At 36.2% G+C, this 21,542-nt stretch overlaps 1 protein-coding gene across 2 annotated transcripts in view; it reads right to left on the bottom strand.

The window, feature by feature from the left end:
• LOC133650338 (CMP-N-acetylneuraminate-beta-galactosamide-alpha-2,3-sialyltransferase 1-like) overlaps positions 1-21,542 on the bottom strand; it is a 156,102-nt gene that overhangs the window by 75,782 nt on the left and 58,778 nt on the right. Inside the window, exon 1 of one of the 2 annotated variants that reach the window (XM_062047469.1) lies at positions 4,064-4,194. The exons of the other annotated variant lie outside the window; for it this stretch is intronic. The gene's annotated coding sequence lies outside the window, so the exon portion shown is untranslated. Of the gene's footprint in view, positions 1-4,063; positions 4,195-21,542 lie in introns of those variants that run through there. 2 annotated transcript variants of the gene reach the window in all.

The raw sequence follows: 21,542 nt of genomic DNA, 5'->3' as shown, positions 1-21,542 counted from the left end.
CTAGATACATGAAAAAGCCATGAACAAAACAAAGAAACGAAGACCTAATAATAAGTCAAAAATGTGGAAAAATGCATGAATTCTGCATGATTAACAATCTTTTAATGTAGTTTCTCGCAAATAAAACCACAGCGAAACAGCCCGAAAGCAGTTAACTCTAGTACGACCCCTATAAAAGACAGAAAAAAAGCTAGTTTAGAAGACATAAGACAATAAATCCAGGGGCTACACAATATCCCCACCAAAGCTAATACCACTCAGAGTATGAAATGCACATTTTTACATTTGATGGCATCATATCTGCAACCCCACACCGGCTTTGAGTTTCGACTCCTTCTCATTCTCACATATTTTCTTTCAAGGCAGCGTTTTATCTTCCTATAAAATATAAAGAAAATAATGAAGCGGGAGCAACTACTTGAGTGCATAAAGGAGCTTTCAGAGGCAAGTCAGGTCCTTTTGCATGGTTAAAGAAAGGCAAGTATGTGACGGTAGATGTGTGTTGTCGGATGGAGGGGATTAAAAACAAACACGAGATAAGGACTATTGCTTTTTGTGAGGAGGGGAAAAGCAAGTTGGACCTCTTGGAATGCTGATAAGTGCAGCTGACGTTTTATTCCCGAATGAAATTCTCACGTGACACAGAATTTTAAGAGTGGTTATTTTGAGGCTGACATTTTGCAGGTGAGGCAGTTGAAGCCCAGCAATGAAATGTACTTTTTAGACTGAAGTCGATTTAACCATCATTGTATGCATTAAATCGGGTGTGCCACTCGTTTTAATTGAGGGCCGCGTCGCAGTTATGGTGGCCCTTAAAGGCCTACTGAAACCCACTACTACCGACCACGCAGTCTGATAGTTTATATATCAATGATGAAATCTTAACATTGCAACACATGCCAATACGGCCCGGTTAACTTATAAAGTCAAATTTTAAATTTCCCGCAAAACTTCCGGTTGAAAACGTCTATGTATGATGAGGTATGCGCGTGACGTCAATGGTTGAAACGGAAGTATTCGGACCCCATTGGATCCAATACAAAAAGCTCTGATTTCATCTCAAAATTCCACAGTATTCTGGACATCTGTGTTGGTGAATCGTTTGCAATTTGTTTAATGAACAATGAAGACTGCAAAGAAGAAAGCTGTAGGTGGGATCGGTGTATTAGCGGCTGGCTGCAGCAACACAACCAGGAGGACTTTGACTTGGATAGCAGACGCGCTATCCGACGCTAGCCGCCGACCGCATCGATGATCGGGTGAAGTCCTTCGTCGCGCCGTCCATCGCTGGAACGCAGGTGAGCACGGGTGTTGATGAGCAGATGAGGGCTGGCTGGCGTAGGTGGATAGCTAATGTTTTTAGCATAGCTCTGTGAGGTCCCGTAGCTAAGTTAGCTTCAATGGCGTCGTTAGCAACAGCATTGTTAAGCTTCGCCAGGCTGGAAAGCATTAACCGTGTAGTTACAGGTCCATGGTTTAATAGTATTGTTGATTTTCTGTCTATGCTTCCAGTCAGGGGTTTATTTCTTTTGTTTCTATCTGCAGTTAAGCCCGATGCTATCACGTTAGCTCCGTAGCTAAAGTGCTTCGCCGATGTATTGTCGTGGAGATAAAAGTCACTGTGAATGTCCATTTCGCGTTCTCGACTCTCATTTTCAAGAGGATATAGTATCCGAGGTGGTTTAAAATACAAATCCGTGATCCACAATAGAAAAAGGAGAGAGTGTGGAATCCAATGAACCCTTGTACCTAAGTTACGGTCAGAGCGAAAAAAGATATGTCCTGCACTGCACTCTAGTCTTTCACTCTCACGTACCTCATCCACAAATCTTTCATCCTCGCTCAAATTAATGGGGTAATCGTCGCTTTCTCGGTCCGAATCGCTCTCGCTGCTGGTGTAAACAATGGGGAAATGTGAGGAGCCTTTCAACCTGCGACGTCACGCTACTTCCGGTACAGGCAAGGCTTTTTTTATCAGCGACCAAAAGTTGCGAACTTTATCGTCGATGTTCTCTACTAAATCCTTTCAGCAAAAATATGGCAATATCGCGAAATGATCAAGTATGACACTTAGAATGGATCTGCTATACCCATTCTGTAACAGCTTCTTCCCTCAGGCCGTAAGACTCTTGAACGCATCATAATAATCCCCTCAATTGCCCCCCAAAAACGGATTAACTCGCTGGAACATAAAGACAATATAACATACATCCATAAATGTGGATGCATATGCAAAAGTGCAAAATATTTATCTGTACAGTAATTTATTTATTTATATCTGCACCTTATTGCTCTTTTATCCTGCACTACAACGAGCTAATGCTAATGCAACGAAATTTCGTTATTATCTGTGCTGTAAAGTTTAAATTTGAATGACAATAAAAGGAAGTCTAAGTCTTGATGAGCATGCCTCAATTTTCTCAGTCTTTTTTGCCGCTTGCGCCAGCTTTTTTTAAACATGTTGCAGGCATCAAATTCCAAATGAGCTAATATTTGCAAAAAAAACCAACGTTTCTCAGTCCGAACGAGAACAAGAATGGGAAAGAATTCCACCTGAAAACCTTCAAAAATTGGTCTCCTCAGTTCCCAAGCGTTAACTGAGTGTTGTTAAAAGGAAAGGCCGTGTAATAGCTATGAGCTATTGCAAAGAATTTAGGGATTTCACCATCTACAGTCCGTAATGTCATCAAAAGGTTTGGAGAATCTGGAGAAATCACTGCACGTAAGCGATGATAATACGGACCTTCGTTCCCTCAGGCGGTACTGCATCAAAAAACGACATCAGTGTGTAAAGGATATCACCACACCAGCTCAGGAACACTTCAAAAAACCACTGTCAGTAATTGCAGTTGGTCGCTACATCTGTAAGTGCAAGTTAAAACTCTACTATGCAAAGCGAAAGCCATTTATCAACAACACCCAGAAAGGCTGCCGGCTTCGCTGGGCCTGAGCTCATCTAAGATGGACTGATGCAAAGGGGAAAAGTGTTCTGTGGTCTGATGAGTCCACATTTCAAATTGTTTTTTGGAAACTGTGGACGTCGTGTCCTCCGGAACAAAGAGGAAAAGAACCATCCAGATTGTTATAGGCGCAAAGTTGAAAAGCCAACATCTGTGATGGTATGGGGGTGTATTAGTGCCCAAGATATGGGTAACTTACACATCTGTGAAGGCGCCATTAATGCTGAAAGGTACATACAGGTTTTGGAGCAACATATGTTGCCATCCAAGCAACGTTACCATGGACGCCCCTGCTTATTTCAGCAAGACAATGCCAAGCCACGTGTTACATCAACGTGGCTTCATAGTTAAAGAGTGCGGGTACTAGGCTGGCCTGCCTGTAGTCCAGACCTGTCTCCCATTGAAAATGTGTGGTGCATTATGAAGCCTAAAATACTACAACGGAGACCCCCGGACTGTTGAACAACTTAAGCTGTACATCAAGCAAGAATGGGAAAGAATTCCACCTGAAAACCATCAATAATTGGTCTCCTCAGTTCCCAAACGTTTACTAAGTGTTTTTAAAAGGAAAGGCCATGTAACACAATGGTAAAAATGCCCCTGTGCCAACTTTTTTGCAATGCGTTAAGCTCTAAGTTAATGATTATTTGCACAAAAAAATTAAGTTTCTCAGTTGGAACATTAAATATCTTGTATTTGCAGTCTATTCAATTAAATATAAGTTGAAAAGGATTTGCAAATCATTGTATTCTGGTTTTATTTACCATTTACACAACGTGCCAACCTCACTGGTTTTGGAGTTTGTTTTTAGAGTTTTTTTTAACGCTCCAAGTTTTCTATTTATGAATAACAATCCTACTTTGAGTAAATTCTTTGAGGCCTGGAAGCAATTAGCTGCGGTAATTAGCCCTAAAATAAAGCCTTTGTGTCTGGTTGCAAAATGAATGTCGTGTGTAATTCTTGTATATGTACTTCAAAGGAAAGAAGAAGGGAAAATGTGGACAATACTTAGTTTCAGTTTCACTTCAATTGACCTTCCTGGCTCAGCCGCAGCTTATGCGAGGGGAACGTATCATAGCAACAGTGCCATGTTCTCCACTCACATGTTCTGCGTGAAGCTGTAATGCGTACGTCCTTCACACTCCATCCAGGCAGCCCGCAGCTCCAAAATTTCCCCAGTGAGTTGCCTCCTTCGCCTGGTGTCCCTGAATGGAAGCGCGGCTGGTGGAGGCTGAGATGAGTCGTCACACCGACAATTGTTCCCTCAGCTCCGCTTTGCCGTTTTCCAACACTCAGACGTCACTTTTCTCCCCACTCGAAGCTCTCAGAAGTACAGGGTGGGCGCGTTATGTGATAGCGGGCGACTGCACAGGTGCTTGCGACAGTTTCAAAACTGCTGGGTACCAGTTTACAGTCTGTTCACGTTTGTCAGTCTATTCACTTACAAACCCCGTTTCCATATGAGTTGGGAAATTGTGTTAGATGTAAATATAAACGGAATACAATGATTTGCAAATCATTTTCAACCCATATTCAATTGAATGCACTACAAAGACAACATATTTGATGTTCAAACTCATAAACTTCTTTTTTTTTTTGCAAATAATAATTAACTTAGAATTTCATGGCTGCAACACGTGCCAAAGTAGTTGGGAAAGGGCATGTTCACCACTGTGTTACAAGACCTTTCCTTTTAACAACAATCAGTAAACGTTTGGGAACTGAGGAGACACATTTTTAAGCTTCTCAGGTGGAATTATTTCCCATTCTTGCTTGATGTACAGCTTAAGTTGTTCAACAGTCCGGGGGTCTCCGTTGTGGTATTTTAGGCTTCATAATGCGCCACACTTTTTCAATGAGAGACAGGTCTGGACTACAGGCAGGCCAGTCTAGTACCCGCACTCTTTTACTATGAAGCCACATTGATGTAACACGTGGCTTGGCATTGTCTTGCTGAAATAAGCAGGGGCGTCCATGGTAACATTGCTTGGATGGCAACATATGTTGCTCCAAAACCTGTATGTACCTTTCAGCATTAATGGCGCCTTCACAGATGTGTAAGTTACCCATGCCTTGGGCACTAATACACCCCCATACCATCACAGATGCTGGCTTTTACACTTTGCGCCTATAACAGTCTGGATAGTTATTTTCCTCTTTGGTCTGGAGGACACAACGTCCACAGTTTCCAAAAACAATTTGAAATGTGGACTCGTCAGACCACAGAACACTTTTCCACTTTGTATCAGTCCATCTTAGATGAGCTCAGGCCCAGCGAAGCCGACGGCGTGTCTGGGTGTTGTTGATAAACGGTTTTCGCCTTGCATAGGAGAGTTTTAACTTGCACTTACAGATGTAGCGACCAACTGTAGTTACTGACAGTGGGTTTCTGAAGTGTTCCTGAGCCCATGTGGTGATATCTTTTACACACTGATGTCGCTTGTTGATGCAGTACAGCCTGAGGGATCGAAGGTCACAGGCTTAGCTGCTTACGTGCAGTGATTTCTCCAGATTCTCTGAACCCTTTGATGATATTACGGACCGTAGATGGTGAAATCCCTAAATTCCTTGCAATAGCTGGTTGAAAAAGTTTTTTCTTAAACTGTTCAACAATTTGCTCACGCATTTGTTGACAAAGTGGTGACCCTCGCCCCATCCTTGTTTGTGAATGACTTAGAATTTCATGGAATCTACTTTTATACCCAATCATGGCACCCACCTGTTCCCAATTTGCCTGTTCACCTGTGGGATGTTCCAAATAAGTGTTTGATGAGCATTCCTCAACTTTATCGGTATTTATTGCCACCTTTCCCAACTTCTTTGTCACGTGTTGCTGGCATCAAATTCTAAAGTTAATGATTATCTGAAAAAAAAAAAAGTTTATCAGTTTGAACATCAAATATGTTGTCTCTGTAGCATATTCAACTGAATATAGGTTTAAAATGATTTGCAAATCATTGTATTCCGTTTATATTTACATCTAACACAATTTCCCAACTCATATGGAAACGGGGTTTGTACACAATAATGATTAATATCTGTCTTTCCTTTTGCATACACATTTTACACAAACATAATGTATACTATGGTTCCTCCTAAGTGCTGTTTGTGTTTACCAAAATAGAATGCTGTCTGTCCATTCACACATTGTATCTGTCTATTCATTCACAATACATAATTAACAAATATCAGTTCCTTCGGATACACAGAATGTTCACATTTGCCCGTCCATTCACACATTAAGTGAATTTTGTCCGTCTACTATTTGTCTATTAATGCTTCATGTCAGTCAATCCATTCCCTTACAAAGATAGTATGATCAAATGTCAGTTAATTCACATAGACATAATGTGAACATCTGTTCTTCCATTTACACATTGAGTGCACGCTTGTCTGTCCATTCAATTCCAGACATACAATGTTCATTCACACGTTATGTCCGCCTGCCCACTTATTTACATAAATAACATGAATAAGTGTCGATTCATTCGGATACAATGTAAACAAATGTTTGTCTATTCACACATTAAGTGATCACACATCTGTCTGTCTATTCACTTGCATACGTAATACGAACAAATGTCAGTTCTTTCAGAATATTTCAGGTAAACATCTGCCCGTCCATTCACACATTAAGCAAAACCTGTACACTGTTTTTCTATTTACACATAATGTCTTTTTGTCCATTCACAAACAAAAAAAGGATGATCAAATGTTAGTTAATTCGGTTAAACACAATGTAAACACCTGCTCTTCCATTCGATCCATCTATCTATGCATCATGTCTGTCCATTCACTTACAAAAATAGTAGGATCAAATGCAAATTAATTCACATAGACATAATGTGAACATCTGTTCCTCCATTTACACATTGAGTGCACGCTTGTCTGTCCATTCACATCCAGACATTCAATGAACAAATGTCAGTTCATTCACACATTATGCCTGCCTGCCCACTTATTTCCATAAATAACATGAATAAGTTTCGATTCATTCGGATACAATGTAAACAAATGTTTGTCTATTCACACATTAAGTGATCACACATCTGTCTGTCTATTCACTTGCATACGTAATACGAACAAACGTCAGTTCTTTCAGATACACGGAATGTAAACATCTGCCCGTCCATTCACACATCAAGCAAAACCTGTATACTGTTTTTCTATTTACACATTGTGTCTGTCCATTCCCGAACAAAAATAGTATGATCAAATGTTTGTTAATTCGGTTAAACACAATGTAAACACTTGCTCTTCCATTTAATCTATCTATCCATGCATCATGTCTGTCTGTCCATTCACTTACAAAAATAGTATGATCAAATGTCAGTTAATTCGCATAGACATAATGTGAACATCTGTTCGTCCATTTACACATTGAGTGCACTTGTCTGTCCATTCACTTACAGACATACAATGAACAAATGTCAGTTCATTCACACCTTATGTCCGTCTGCCCACTTATTTACATAAATAATATGAATGAGTGTCGATTCATTCGGATACAATGTAAACAAATGTTTGTCTATTCACACATTAAGTGATCACACATCTGTCTGTCTATTCACTTGCATACATAATACGAACAAATGTCAGTTCTTTCAGATTATTTCAGGTAAACATCTGCCCGTCCATTCACACATTAAGCAAAACCTGTACACTGTTTTTCTATTTACACATAATGTCTTTTTGTCCATTCACAAACAAAAAAAGGATGATCAAATGTTAGTTAATTCGGTTAAACACAATGTAAACACCTGCTCTTCCATTCGATCCATCTATCTATGCATTATGTCTGTCCATTCCCTTACAAAAATAGTAGGATCAAATGCAAATTAATTCACATAGACATAATGTGAACATCTGTTCTTCCATTTACACATTGAGTGCACGCTTGTCTGTCCATTCACTTACAGACATTCAAGGAACAAATGTCAGTTCATTCACACATTATGCCCGCCTGCCCACTTATTTACATAAATAACATGAATAAGTTTCGATTCATTCGGATACAATGTAAACAAATGTTTGTCTATTCACATATTAAGTGATCACACATCTTTCTGTCTATTCACTTACATACGTAATACGAACAAACGTCAGTTCTTTCAGATACACGGAATGTAAACATCTGCCCGTCCATTCACACATTAAGCAAAACCTGTGTACTGTTTTTCTATTTACACATTGTGTCTGTCCATTCACGAACAAAAATAGTATGATCAAATGTTTGTTAATTCGGTTAAACACAATGTAAACCCTTGCTCTTCCATTTAATCTATCTATCCATGCATCATGTCTGTCTGTCTATTCCCTTACAAAAATAGTATGATCAAATATCAGTTAATTCGCATAGACATAATGTGAACATCTGTTTGTCCATTTACACATTGAGTGCACACTTGTCTGTCCATTCACTTACAGACATACAATGAACAAATGTCAGTTCATTCACACCTTATGTCCGCCTGCCCACTTATTAACATAAATAATATGAATAGGTGTCGATTCATTCGGATACAGACGATGTAAACGAATGTTTGTCTATTCACATATTAAGTGATCACCCATCTGTCTGTCCATTCACTTAAATACATAATATGAACAAATGTCAGTTCTTTCGGATACACAATGTAAACATCTTCTCGTCTATTCACACATTAAGCGAAGCATGTCTGTCTACCGTTTCACGAATAAAGTGAACACCTGTCAATTTACACATTGTATCTGTCTGTCCATTCACTTACATACATAATATGAGCAAATGTTGTTTCAAGCACACATTTTGTAAACAAGTGTCCGTCCATTCACGAATAATTTGAACACTTGTCAATTTACACATCGTATCTGTCTGTCCATTCACTTACATACATAATATGAGAAAATGTTAGTTACTTCAGATACACATGTCGTAAAGAAGTTTCCGTCCATTCATGAATAATGTGAACACTTGTCAATTTACACATCGTATCTGTCCATTCACTTACATAAATAATATGAGCAAATGTTAGTTGTTTCAGGCACACATTTTGTAAACAAGGGTCCGTCCATTCACAAATAATGCGAACACTTGTCAATTTACACACTTTATCTGTCTGTCCATTCACATACATACATAATATGAGCAAATGTTAGTTATTTCAGGTACACATTTCGTAAACAAGTGTCCGTCCGTTCACGAATAATGTGAACACTTGTCAATTTACACATCGTATCTGTCTGTCCATTCACTTACATACATAATATGAGCAAATGTTAGTTGTTTCAGGTACACATTTCGTAAACAAGTGTCCGTCCATTCACGAATAATGTGAACACTTGTCAATTTACACATTATATCTGTCTGTCCATTCACTTACATACATAATATGAGCAAATGTTAGTTGGTCCAGGTACACATGTCGTAAAGAAGTGTCCATCCATTCACGAATAAAGGGAACACCTGTCAATTTACACATCGTATCTGTCTGTCCATTCACTTACATACTTAATATGAGCAAATGTTAGTTATTTCAGATACACATGTCGTAAAGAAGTGTCCGTCCATTCACGAATAATGTGAACACTTGACAATTTACACATCGTATCTGTCTGTCCATTCACTTACATACATAATATGAGCAAATGTTAGTTGGTCCAGGTACACATGTCGTAAAGAAGTGTCCATCCATTCACGAATAAAGGGAACACCTGTCAATTTACACATCGTATCTGTCTGTCCATTCACTTACATACTTAATATGAGCAAATGTTAGTTATTTCAGATACACATGTCGTAAAGAAGTGTCCGTCCATTCACGAATAATGTGAACACTTGACAATTTCTGTCTGTCCATTCACTTACATAAATAATAAGTTAAAGTTAAAGTACCACTTATAGTCACACACACACTAAGTGTGGTGAAACTACCCTCGGCATTTGACCCATCCCCTTGTTCCACCCCCTGGGAGGTGAGGGGAGCAGTGAGCAGCAGCGGTGGCCTTGCTCGGGAATCAAATAATAATAATCAAATAATAATAAGGAAAAATGCCAGGTATTTCCGGTACACACAACATAAACATTTGTTCATCCATTCACACTTTAAGTGACCACCTGCGTGTCCATTCACTTAAAGGCGTGATATGAACATCAGCATGTCCACCCACACATTAATTATAATGAACACACAATATTGTACTGAACACACAATATAGACACAATAGGCTTATATGTGTGTATGTTGCCATACACACAGGCTATGGCGCAACATGAAGCAACAGGTTTGGTAAGTGTGCACATAGTTTGGCGAGGTAGTTTTTCCTGGCAACCCGTTCATTCGGCGATGTATTCGCAGATCAATAGTCCGCTGAAGCAGCTTTGCGCGCTCCTGCAAAATGGATTCCTCTTAAATAGAAAATATCCAACATTTTTTTTAAATTTTTTTTTCCGGGGAACTGATAGCAAGGTGTGCAGAATGTAGAGCAGCCTAGTTTATTGATGTGTGCTGTCGAGCCCATTCTCTATCCAAAATGGGACATCTGTCTCATTAATCTTTAACAAAACGTAGGAGGCCTCGGACAGAATGAGCCGGCTAATCCATTTGCACGTTTGTCAACACGGAATATGAAACCAGGACTTCTCTCCTTTTAGTATCTTTCTTGTGTTTTTAGCAGCATGTTGTGGATGAGGCTCCCTGCACTTGCCCTGATAGGGTCATGCAGCCTGTATGAAGGCTTTGTTATCAATGGCTTTCGTCGAGGAAGTTCTTCATCTGGAAGTCAGACGTGACCCGTCTATCATCAGCACCGTGGCAACAAAGTGAGTTCTTTGCATCGTTGTCACACACACTAAAAAAATGCTGGGTTATTTTGCTAACCCAATTCATGAGTTGTGAGTGTTGGGTTAAAAATTGGGAGTTATTTTTATGAAGAGCAATCCACACACACACACACACACACACACACACACACACACACACACACACACACACACACACACACACACACACACACACACACACACACACACACACACACACACACACTTGAGACCTCCGAAAAATGCCTCCCTCTGTAGGACCAGCCTTTCTAGGTACATAAAAAAAGTGTATTTACAACATTAATAATATATACATACTATGAAAATATAAAAAAAGCTTGTTGTGAAAAATGTGTTGGAATTTCACAAGAAAAAGGTCACAATTTCACTAGAAAAACTTAGAATTTTGGCAGTATTATAATAAAAGTTGTAACTTTACTCAACGCAAGTCAAAATTTTACAAGAAAAATTGAACTTTAAGATACAAGTTGGAATTTTACTCAATAACAGTCGCAAATTCAAAAGAAAAGCTTAAAATTTTGGCAATTTTATGAAAAGAGTCTTAATTTTCCTCGACAAAAGTCACAATTTTATAAGAAAACTATCAAATTTGGGCAATATTACAAAAATAATCGGAATTTTACTTGGCAAAATGATGCCAAAAGTCCTCCGAAAAATGCCTCCCTCTGTAGGACCAGCCTTTCTAGATATATAAAGATTTGTATTTACAACATTAATAATATATACATACTATGCAAATATTAAAAAAGATCGTTGTGAAAAATGACTTGGAATTTCACAAGAAAAAGGTCACAATTTCACAAGAAAAACTTAGAATTTTGGCAGTTTTATAATAAAAGTTGTAACTTTACTCAACACAAGTCAAAATTTTACAAGAAAAACTGAACATTTGTGCAAGTCAAAATTTTACAAGAAAAACTGAACATTTGTGCAATATTAAGATACAAGTTGGAATTTTACTCAATAACAGTCGCAAATTCAAAAGAAAAGCTTAAAATTTTGGTCGTAATCTTCCTCGACAAAAGTCACAATTTTATAAGAAAACTAGCAAATTTTGGCAATATTACAATAATAATCGGAATTTTACTAGGCAAAATTATGCCAAAAGTCATCATTTTACTCAAAAAATGTCACTATTTTACAAGAACAAACAAATTGGCAATGTTGTGATAAATGTCAGAATTGTATATGACAAATGTCACCATTTTGCATTAAAAACTAATAATTTTACATAAAAAACTATTAATTTTACGAGAAAATATTGCAATATTACAGAAACAGAAAGAATATGAGAAATTGTTCCCAATTTTATAAGAAAAAAGTTGACACATGAGAAAAAGACTGCTTTTAGTTAATTTATTTTTTTGGGAATGTTTTGTTTGTAATTGTTTTTTTAATCTTCATTATTTACTTCAACTTATTACAATATATCTCTATATACATATTTTTTTTATTTTTTTTATTGAATTTTGGCCAGAGGGGGCGCACTTTTAAAACCGACACACAGTGAATTTGAAAAATCCCTCCTTTTTGGAACCACCCTCATTTTGATAGATTTCCCCACTGCCTCCAAATGCCTCCCTCTGTAGGACCTCCCTTTCTAGATGCATAAAAAAAAGTGTATTTACATTAATAATATATACATGCTATGCAAATATAAAAAAAGCTTGTTGTGAAAAATTAGTTGGAATTTCACAAGAAAAAGGTCACAATTTCACAAGAAAAACTTAACATTTAGGCAGTGTTATAATAAAAGTCGTAATTTTACTCAACGCAAGTCAAGATTTTACAAGAAAAGCTTAAAATGTTGGCAATTTTATGAAAAGAGTCGTAATTTTACTCGACAAAAGTCACAATTTTATAAGAAAAGTCTCAAATTTGGGCAATATTACAATAATAATCGGAATTTCACTTGGCAAAATTATGACAAAAGTCATCATTTTACTCCAAAAATGTAACTATTTTACAAAAACAAAACAATTGGCAATATTGTGATACAAGTCAGAATTTTATATGACAAATGTCACCACTTGGCATTAAAAAGTAGTCATCTTACATAAAATTAATAAAAGTGTTACCATTTTTCAATTTACAGTAATGCACGATAAAAAAAACACCACAGGTTGTATGATAACATTTTGGGGACTGAGCTGCCTTTTTTTTTTTACTGTAAAAACTAAAAAATTTTTTTTTTTTTTTTTTTACAGTGCATTACTGTAAAAAAATAAAAAAGGACACATTTATATGTAAAAAAACAACAACTGGCACCTGAGTCGCCAGAATTTGATGTAAAAATAAAAATGGTACCGTTTTCCATTTAGTAACACACTGTAAAAACAACACCTGTACATTTTACGAAAATAAATGGAAATAAGGGTATTATTTTAACTCAGTTTCTGGGTTTTAAAAACTATGAACGATTTTTGGGTTGTTTTTTCAATGAGTAACGCATTTTTGGGTAAAAGGCCTGTTTTTAATTAAAAAGTTACTTTTTTCTTGAAGGAAATTTGATTACGGATTAATCTCATTAACATTATTTACAATCACACTTCTTATGTACATGAAAATATTTGAGCATGCTGTATAAGAACTACTATGACCATTATTGCAAAAATAAATGTCACTCATATCTTGCTTTTGAGTATATTTTAATGGAATAAAAATATGATTTTGATCAGTAGTTGGGAAGGAGTAGGACAAACTAGCAGTAAAATGTATCTTTTTTAACGAACTATTGGGTCAAGGAGCACTAAATTGCGCAACCCGATAGTTGGGTTTGGAATAACCTAACATTGTAATGAGCATAACTCAGTTTTTGTGTTAAATACATTCAACCCAATAGATGGGTTATGAATCAACCAACATTGAGTTAGGATAACTCAACTTTTGGGTTAAATAATTCAACCCGATAGTTGGGTTTGGAATAACCCAACATTGTAGTGAGCATAACTCGGCTTTTGTGTTAAATATATTCAACCCAATAGTTGGGTTATGGGTCAACCAACAATGAGTTAGCATAACTCAACTTTTGGGTTAAATAATTCAACCCAATAGTTGGGTTTGGAATAACCCAACATTGTAGTGAGCATTACTCGGCTTTTGTGTTAAATATATTCAAGCCAATAGTTGGGTTATGGATCAACCAACAATGAGTTAGCATAACTCAACTTTTGGGTTAAATAATTCAACCCAATAGTTGGATTTGTAATAACCCAACATTGTAGTGAGCATTACTCGGCTTTTGTGTTAAATATATTCAACCGAATAGTTGGGTTATGGATCAACCAACAATGAGTTAGCATAACTCAACTTTTGGGTTAAATAATTCAACCCAATAGTTGGATTTGGAATAACCCAACTTTGTAGTGCGCATAACTTAGTTTTTGTGTTAAATATATTCAACCCAATAGTTGGGTTATGATTCAACCAACATTGAGTTAGGATAACTCAACTTTTGGGTTAAATAATTCAACCCAATAGTTGGGTTTGGAATAACCCAACATTGTAGTGAGCATAACTCAGTTTTTGTGTTAAATAAATTCAACCCAATAGATGGGTTATGAATCAATCAACATTGAGTTAGGATAACTCAACTTTTGGGTTAAATAATTCAACCCGATAGTTGGGTTTGGAATAACCCAATATTGTAGTGAGCATAACTCGGCTTTTGTGTTGAATATATTCAACCCAATAGTTGGGTTATGGGTCAACCAACAATGAGTTAGCATAACTCAACTTTTGGGTTAAATAATTCAACCCAATAGTTGGATTTGGAATAACCCAACATTGTAGTGAGCATTACTCGGCTTTTGTGTTAAATATATTCAACCCAATAGTTAGGTTATGGATCAACCAACAATGAGTTAGCATAACTCAACTTTTGGGTTAAATAATTCAACCCAATAGTTGGGTTTGGAATAACCCAACATTGTAGTGAGCATTACTCGGCTTTTGTGTTAAATATATTCAAGCCAATAGTTGGGTTATGGATCAACCAACAATGAGTTAGCATAACTCAACTTTTGGGTTAAATAATTCAACCCAATAGTTGGGTTTGGAATAACCCAACATTGTAGTGAGCATTACTCGGCTTTTGTGTTAAATATATTCAAGCCAATAGTTGGGTTATGGATCAACCAACAATGAGTTAGCATAACTCAACTTTTGGGTTAAATAATTCAACCCAATAGTTGGATTTGTAATAACCCAACATTGTAGTGAGCATTACTCGGCTTTTGTGTTAAATATATTCAACCCAATAGTTGGGTTATGGATCAACCAACAATGAGTTAGCATAACTCAACTTTTTGGTTAAATAATTCAACCCAATAGTTGGATTTGGAATAACCCAACTTTGTAGTGCGCATAACTTAGTTTTTGTGTTAAATATATTCAACCCAATAGTTGGGTTATGATTCAACCAACATTGAGTTAGGATAACTCAACTTTTGGGTTAAAGAATTCAACCCAATAGTTGGGTTTGGAATAACCCAACATTGTAGTGAGCATAACTCAGCTTTTGTGTTAAATATATTCAACCCAATAGTTGGGTTATGAATCAACCAACAATGAGTTAGCATAACTCAGCTTTTGTGTTAAATATATTCAACCCAATATTTGGGTTATGAATCAACCAACAATGAGTTAGCATAACTCAACTTTTGGGTTAAATAATTAAACCCAAAAGTTGGATTTGGAATAACCCAACATTGTAGTGAGCATAACTCAGCTTTTGTGTTAAATACTGTATATTCAACCCAATAGTTGGGTTATGGATCAACCAACATTGAGTTAGGATAACCCAACTTTTGGGTTAAATAATTCAACCCAATAGTTGGGTTTGGAATAACCCAACATTGTAGTGAGCATAACTCAGCTTTTGTGTTAAATATATTCAACCCAATAGTTGGGTTATGAATAAACCAACAATGAGTTAGCATAACTCAACTTTTGGGTTAAATACTTCAACCCAATAGTTGGATTTGGAATAACCCAACATTGTAGTGAGCATTACTCGGCTTTTGTGTTAAATATATTCAACCCAATAGTTGGGTTATGAATCAACCAACATTGAGTTAGGATAACTCAACTTTTGGGTTAAATAATTCAACCCAATAGTTGGGTTTGGAATAACCCAACATTGTAGTGAGCATAACTCAGCTTTTGTGTTAAATATATTCAACCCAATAGTTGGGGGTTGGATCAACCAACAATGAGTTAGCATAACTCAACTTTTGGGTTAAATAATTCAACCCAATAGTTGGATTTGGAATAACCCAACATTGTAGTGAGCATTACTCGGCTTTTGTGTTAAATATATTCAACCCAATAGTTGGGTTATGAATCAACCAACATTGAGTTAGCATAACTCAACTTTTGGGTTAAATAATTCAACCCAAAAGTTGGATTTGGAATAACCCAACATTGTAGTGAGCATAACTCAGCTTTTGTGTTAAATATATTCAACCCGATAGTTGGGTTATGAATCAACCAACATTGAGTAAGCATAACTCAACTTTTGGGTTAAATAATTCAACCCAATAGTTGGGTTTAGAATAACCCAACATTGTAGTGAGCATTACTCGGCTTTTGTGTTAAATATATTCAACCCAATAGTTGGGTTATGAACCAACCAACATTGAGTTAGCATAACTCAACTTTTGGGTTAAATAATTCAACCCAAAAGTTGGATTTGGAATAACCCAACATTGTAGTGAGCATAACTCAGCTTTTGTGTTAAATATATTCAAACCGATAGTTGGGTTATGAATCAACCAACATTGAGTTAGCATAACTCAACTTTTGGGTTAAATAATTCAACCCAATAGTTGGGTGTTGAATAACCCAACATTGTAGTGAGCATTACTCGGCTTTTGTGTTAAATATATTCAACCCAATAGTTGGGTTATGAATCAACCAACATTGAGTTAGCATAACTCAACTTTTGGGTTAAATAATTCAACCCAAAAGTTGGATTTGGAATAACCCAACATTGTAGTGAGCATTACTCAGATTTTGTGTTAAATATATTCAACCCAATAGTTGGGTTATGAATCAACCAACATTGAGTTAGCATAACTCAACTTTTGGGTTAAATAATTCAACCCAATAGTTGGGTTTGGAATAACCCAACATTGTAATGAGCATAACTCAGCTTTTGTGTTAAATATATTCAACCCAATAGTTGGGTTATGGATCAACCAACAATGAGTTAGCATAACTCAACTTTTGGGTTAAATAATTCAACCCAATAGTTGGGTTTGTAATAACACAACACTGTAATGAGCATAACTCAGCTTTTGTGTTAAATATATTCAACCCAATAGTTGGGTTATGGATCAACCGACATTGAGTTAGCAAAACTCAACTTTTGGGTTAAATAATTAAACCCAATAGCTGGGTTTGGAATAACCCAACATTGTAGTGAGCATTACTCGGCTTTTGTGTTAAACATATTCAACCCAATAGTTGGGTTATGGATCAACCAACAATGAGTTAGCATAACTCAACTTTTGGGTTAAATAATTCAACCCAATAGTTGGATTTGGAATAACCCAACTTTGTAGTGCGCATAACTTAGTTTTTGTGTTAAATATATTCAACCCAATAGTTGGGTTATGATTCAACCAACATTGAGTTAGGATAACTCAACTTTTGGGTTAAATAATTCAACCCAATAGTTGGGTTTGGAATAACCCAACATTGTAGTGAGCATAACTCAGTTTTTGTGTTAAATAAATTCAACCCAATAGTTGGGTTATGGGTCAACCAACAATGAGTTAGCATAACTCAACTTTTGGGTTAAATAATTCAACCCAATAGTTGGATTTGTAATAACCCAACATTGTAGTGAGCATTACTCGGCTTTTGTGTTAAATATATTCAACCCAATAGTTAGGTTATGGATCAACCAACAATGAGATAGCATAACTCAACTTTTGGGTTAAATAATTCAACCCAATAGTTGGGTTTGGAATAACCCAACATTGTAGTGAGCATTACTCGGCTTTTGTGTTAAATATATTCAAGCCAATAGTTGGGTTATGGATCAACCAACAATGAGTTAGCATAACTCAACTTTTGGGTTAAATAATTCAACCCAATAGTTGGGTTTGGAATAACCCAACATTGTAGTGAGCATTACTCGGCTTTTGTGTTAAATATATTCAAGCCAATAGTTGGGTTATGGATCAACCAACAATGAGTTAGCATAACTCAACTTTTGGGTTAAATAATTCAACCCAATAGTTGGATTTGTAATAACCCAACATTGTAGTGAGCATTACTCGGCTTTTGTGTTAAATATATTCAACCCAATAGTTGGGTTATGGATCAACCAACAATGAGTTAGCATAACTCAACTTTTTGGTTAAATAATTCAACCCAATAGTTGGATTTGGAATAACCCAACTTTGTAGTGCGCATAACTTAGTTTTTGTGTTAAATATATTCAACCCAATAGTTGGGTTATGATTCAACCAACATTGAGTTAGGATAACTCAACTTTTGGGTTAAAGAATTCAACCCAATAGTTGGGTTTGGAATAACCCAACATTGTAGTGAGCATAACTCAGCTTTTGTGTTAAATATATTCAACCCAATAGTTGGGTTATGAATCAACCAACAATGAGTTAGCATAACTCAGCTTTTGTGTTAAATATATTCAACCCAATATTTGGGTTATGAATCAACCAACAATGAGTTAGCATAACTCAACTTTTGGGTTAAATAATTAAACCCAAAAGTTGGATTTGGAATAACCCAACATTGTAGTGAGCATAACTCAGCTTTTGTGTTAAATACTGTATATTCAACCCAATAGTTGGGTTATGGATCAACCAACATTGAGTTAGGATAACCCAACTTTTGGGTTAAATAATTCAACCCAATAGTTGGGTTTGGAATAACCCAACATTGTAGTGAGCATAACTCAGCTTTTGTGTTAAATATATTCAACCCAATAGTTGGGTTATGAATAAACCAACAATGAGTTAGCATAACTCAACTTTTGGGTTAAATACTTCAACCCAATAGTTGGATTTGGAATAACCCAACATTGTAGTGAGCATTACTCGGCTTTTGTGTTAAATATATTCAACCCAATAGTTCGGTTATGAATCAACCAACATTGAGTTAGGATAACTCAATTTTTGGGTTAAATAATTCAACCCAATAGTTGGATTTGGAATAACCCAACATTGTAGTGAGCATAACTCAGCTTTTGTGTTAAATAAATTCAACCCAATAGTTCGGTTATGAATCAACCAACATTGAGTTAGGATAACTCAACTTTTGGGTTAAATAATTCAACCCAATAGTTGGGTTTGGAATAACCCAACATTGTAGTGAGCATAACTCAGCTTTTGTGTTAAATATATTCAACCCAATAGTTGGGGGTTGGATCAACCAACAATGAGTTAGCATAATTCAACTTTTGGGTTAAATAATTCAACCCAATAGTTGGGTTTGGAATAACCCAACATTGTAGTGAGCATTACTCGGCTTTTGTGTTAAATATATTCAACCCAATAGTTGGGTTATGAATCAACCAACATTGAGTTAGCATAACTCAACTTTTGGGTTAAATAATTCAACCCAAAAGTTGGATTTGGAATAACCCAACATTGTAGTGAGCATAACTCAGCTTTTGTGTTAAATATATTCAACCCGATAGTTGGGTTATGAATCAACCAACATTGAGTAAGCATAACTCAACTTTTGGGTTAAATAATTCAACCCAATAGTTGGGTTTAGAATAACCCAACATTGTAGTGAGCATTACTCGGCTTTTGTGTTAAATATATTCAACCCAATAGTTGGGTTATGAACCAACCAACATTGAGTTAGCATAACTCAACTTTTGGGTTAAATAATTCAACCCAAAAGTTGGATTTGGAATAACCCAACATTGTAGTGAGCATAACTCAGCTTTTGTGTTAAATATATTCAAACCGATAGTTGGGTTATGAATCAACCAACATTGAGTTAGCATAACTCAACTTTTGGGTTAAATAATTCAACCCAATAGTTGGGTGTTGAATAACCCAACATTGTAGTGAGCATTACTCAGCTTTTGTGTTAAATATATTCAACCCAATAGTTGGGTTATGAATCAACCAACATTGAGTTAGCATAACTCAACTTTTGGGTTAAATAATTCAACCCAATAGTTGGGTTTGGAATAACCCAACATTGTAGTGAGTATAACTCAGCTTTTGTGTTAAATATATTCAACCCGATAGTTGGGTTATGGATCAACCAACATTGAGTTAGCATAACTCAACTTTTGGGTTAAATAATTCAACCCAATAGTTGGGTTGGGAATAACCCAACATTAAGTTATCAGAACTCAACTTTTGGGTTAAATAATTCAACCTAATAGTTGGGTTTGGAATAACCCAACATTGTAGTGAGCATTACTCGGCTTTTGTGTTAAATATATTCAACCCAATAGTTGGGTTATGGATCAACCAACATTGAGTTAGCATAACTCAACTTTTGGGTTAAATAATTCAACCCAATAGTTGGGTTGGGAATAACCCAACATTAAGTTATCAGAACTCAACTTTTTGGTTAAATAATTCAACGCAAATGTTGGGTTGAAAAAAATTAACCCAAAATGTCCAGTTAAAATAACTCAAATAAAGGGTTCGTCCTTTTCGGAACCAGCTAAAATTGGGTTATTTTTTTTTAGTGTGCAATTTGACATGCTCCTGAAGTTTCTCAGCAATTGTATTAGTATCTTCATGTTACACTCCGTCTTTTTACTAGACACCATTGTGAGGAAGACTTCAGCTGTCCTTTCCACACATGGCATCAAACCAGCTTACAATGTGGAAACACAACTCGGAGGATTTGTCTCACAATTTGGCAGGTTGCTCTGAAAGCAAACAGTTGCCAAGCGCGTCTTGTCCAACAACCGCATCTCTTTGTTTAATTCCCCCCCGCAATCTTTAATTAGAGAGGATGGTGATTTACGCCGCCTAACACCAGAATGATGGATTTTTTTCATTCCTTTCTAGAACTATTTCTCTCACGGTGTGTCAATCAGAGCCAACGAGGAGTGGAGGAGGTGTTTGGTCCTGTTCCAGATTAAGCTAAAAAAATGGCTTTCATTAAATGAAAGATTCTCTCTGGAGAAGCAGAGCTTGTTTGTTCACACTTGAAAGAAAGGACGATGCTGGTGTGGAGACACCATGATTTTTGTCAAAATTAATAATTGTTTTTTTAATTAATCTGTTCCAACTGATGCAATCATATGGAAACCTGTTTCCACCACAAAAAAAATAATAAATAAAAAACAATAAAATATACTATTTTGTATTTTTTAGTTCAGTTCAGTTCAGTTTCAGTTTATTTGGAACATGCATACGATACAATGTAATGCATCACATATTTCTAGTTGTTCCATTACAGCACGTCCGAAACGGAGTAGGAAGAAGCAGAGCTTATTTAATCCTACCCCTTTTCATATCAGAGCAATTTCATCCCATTTCCTGGTTTTCTGTTTGCAACAGAACCGTGAATAAATAAATACTAAATAAATAATATACCATAGTAAGTATATTATACAAAACCCTAAAACCAGTGAAGTTGGCACGCTGTGTAAATCATAAATAAAAACTGAATACAATGATTTGCAAATCCTTTTCAACTTATATTCAATTGAATGGACTGCAAAGACAAGATACTTAATGTTCCAACTTAGAAACTAAGTTTTTTTTGCAAATAATCATGAACTTAGAATTTAATGGCAGCAA

Source organism: Entelurus aequoreus, linkage group LG05, assembly GCF_033978785.1.
Source record: "Entelurus aequoreus isolate RoL-2023_Sb linkage group LG05, RoL_Eaeq_v1.1, whole genome shotgun sequence".
Classification (NCBI taxonomy): domain Eukaryota; kingdom Metazoa; phylum Chordata; class Actinopteri; order Syngnathiformes; family Syngnathidae; genus Entelurus; species Entelurus aequoreus.
The sequence above is the reverse complement of the archived record's forward strand: the minus strand, read 5'-3'. Positions and strand labels throughout refer to the sequence as shown.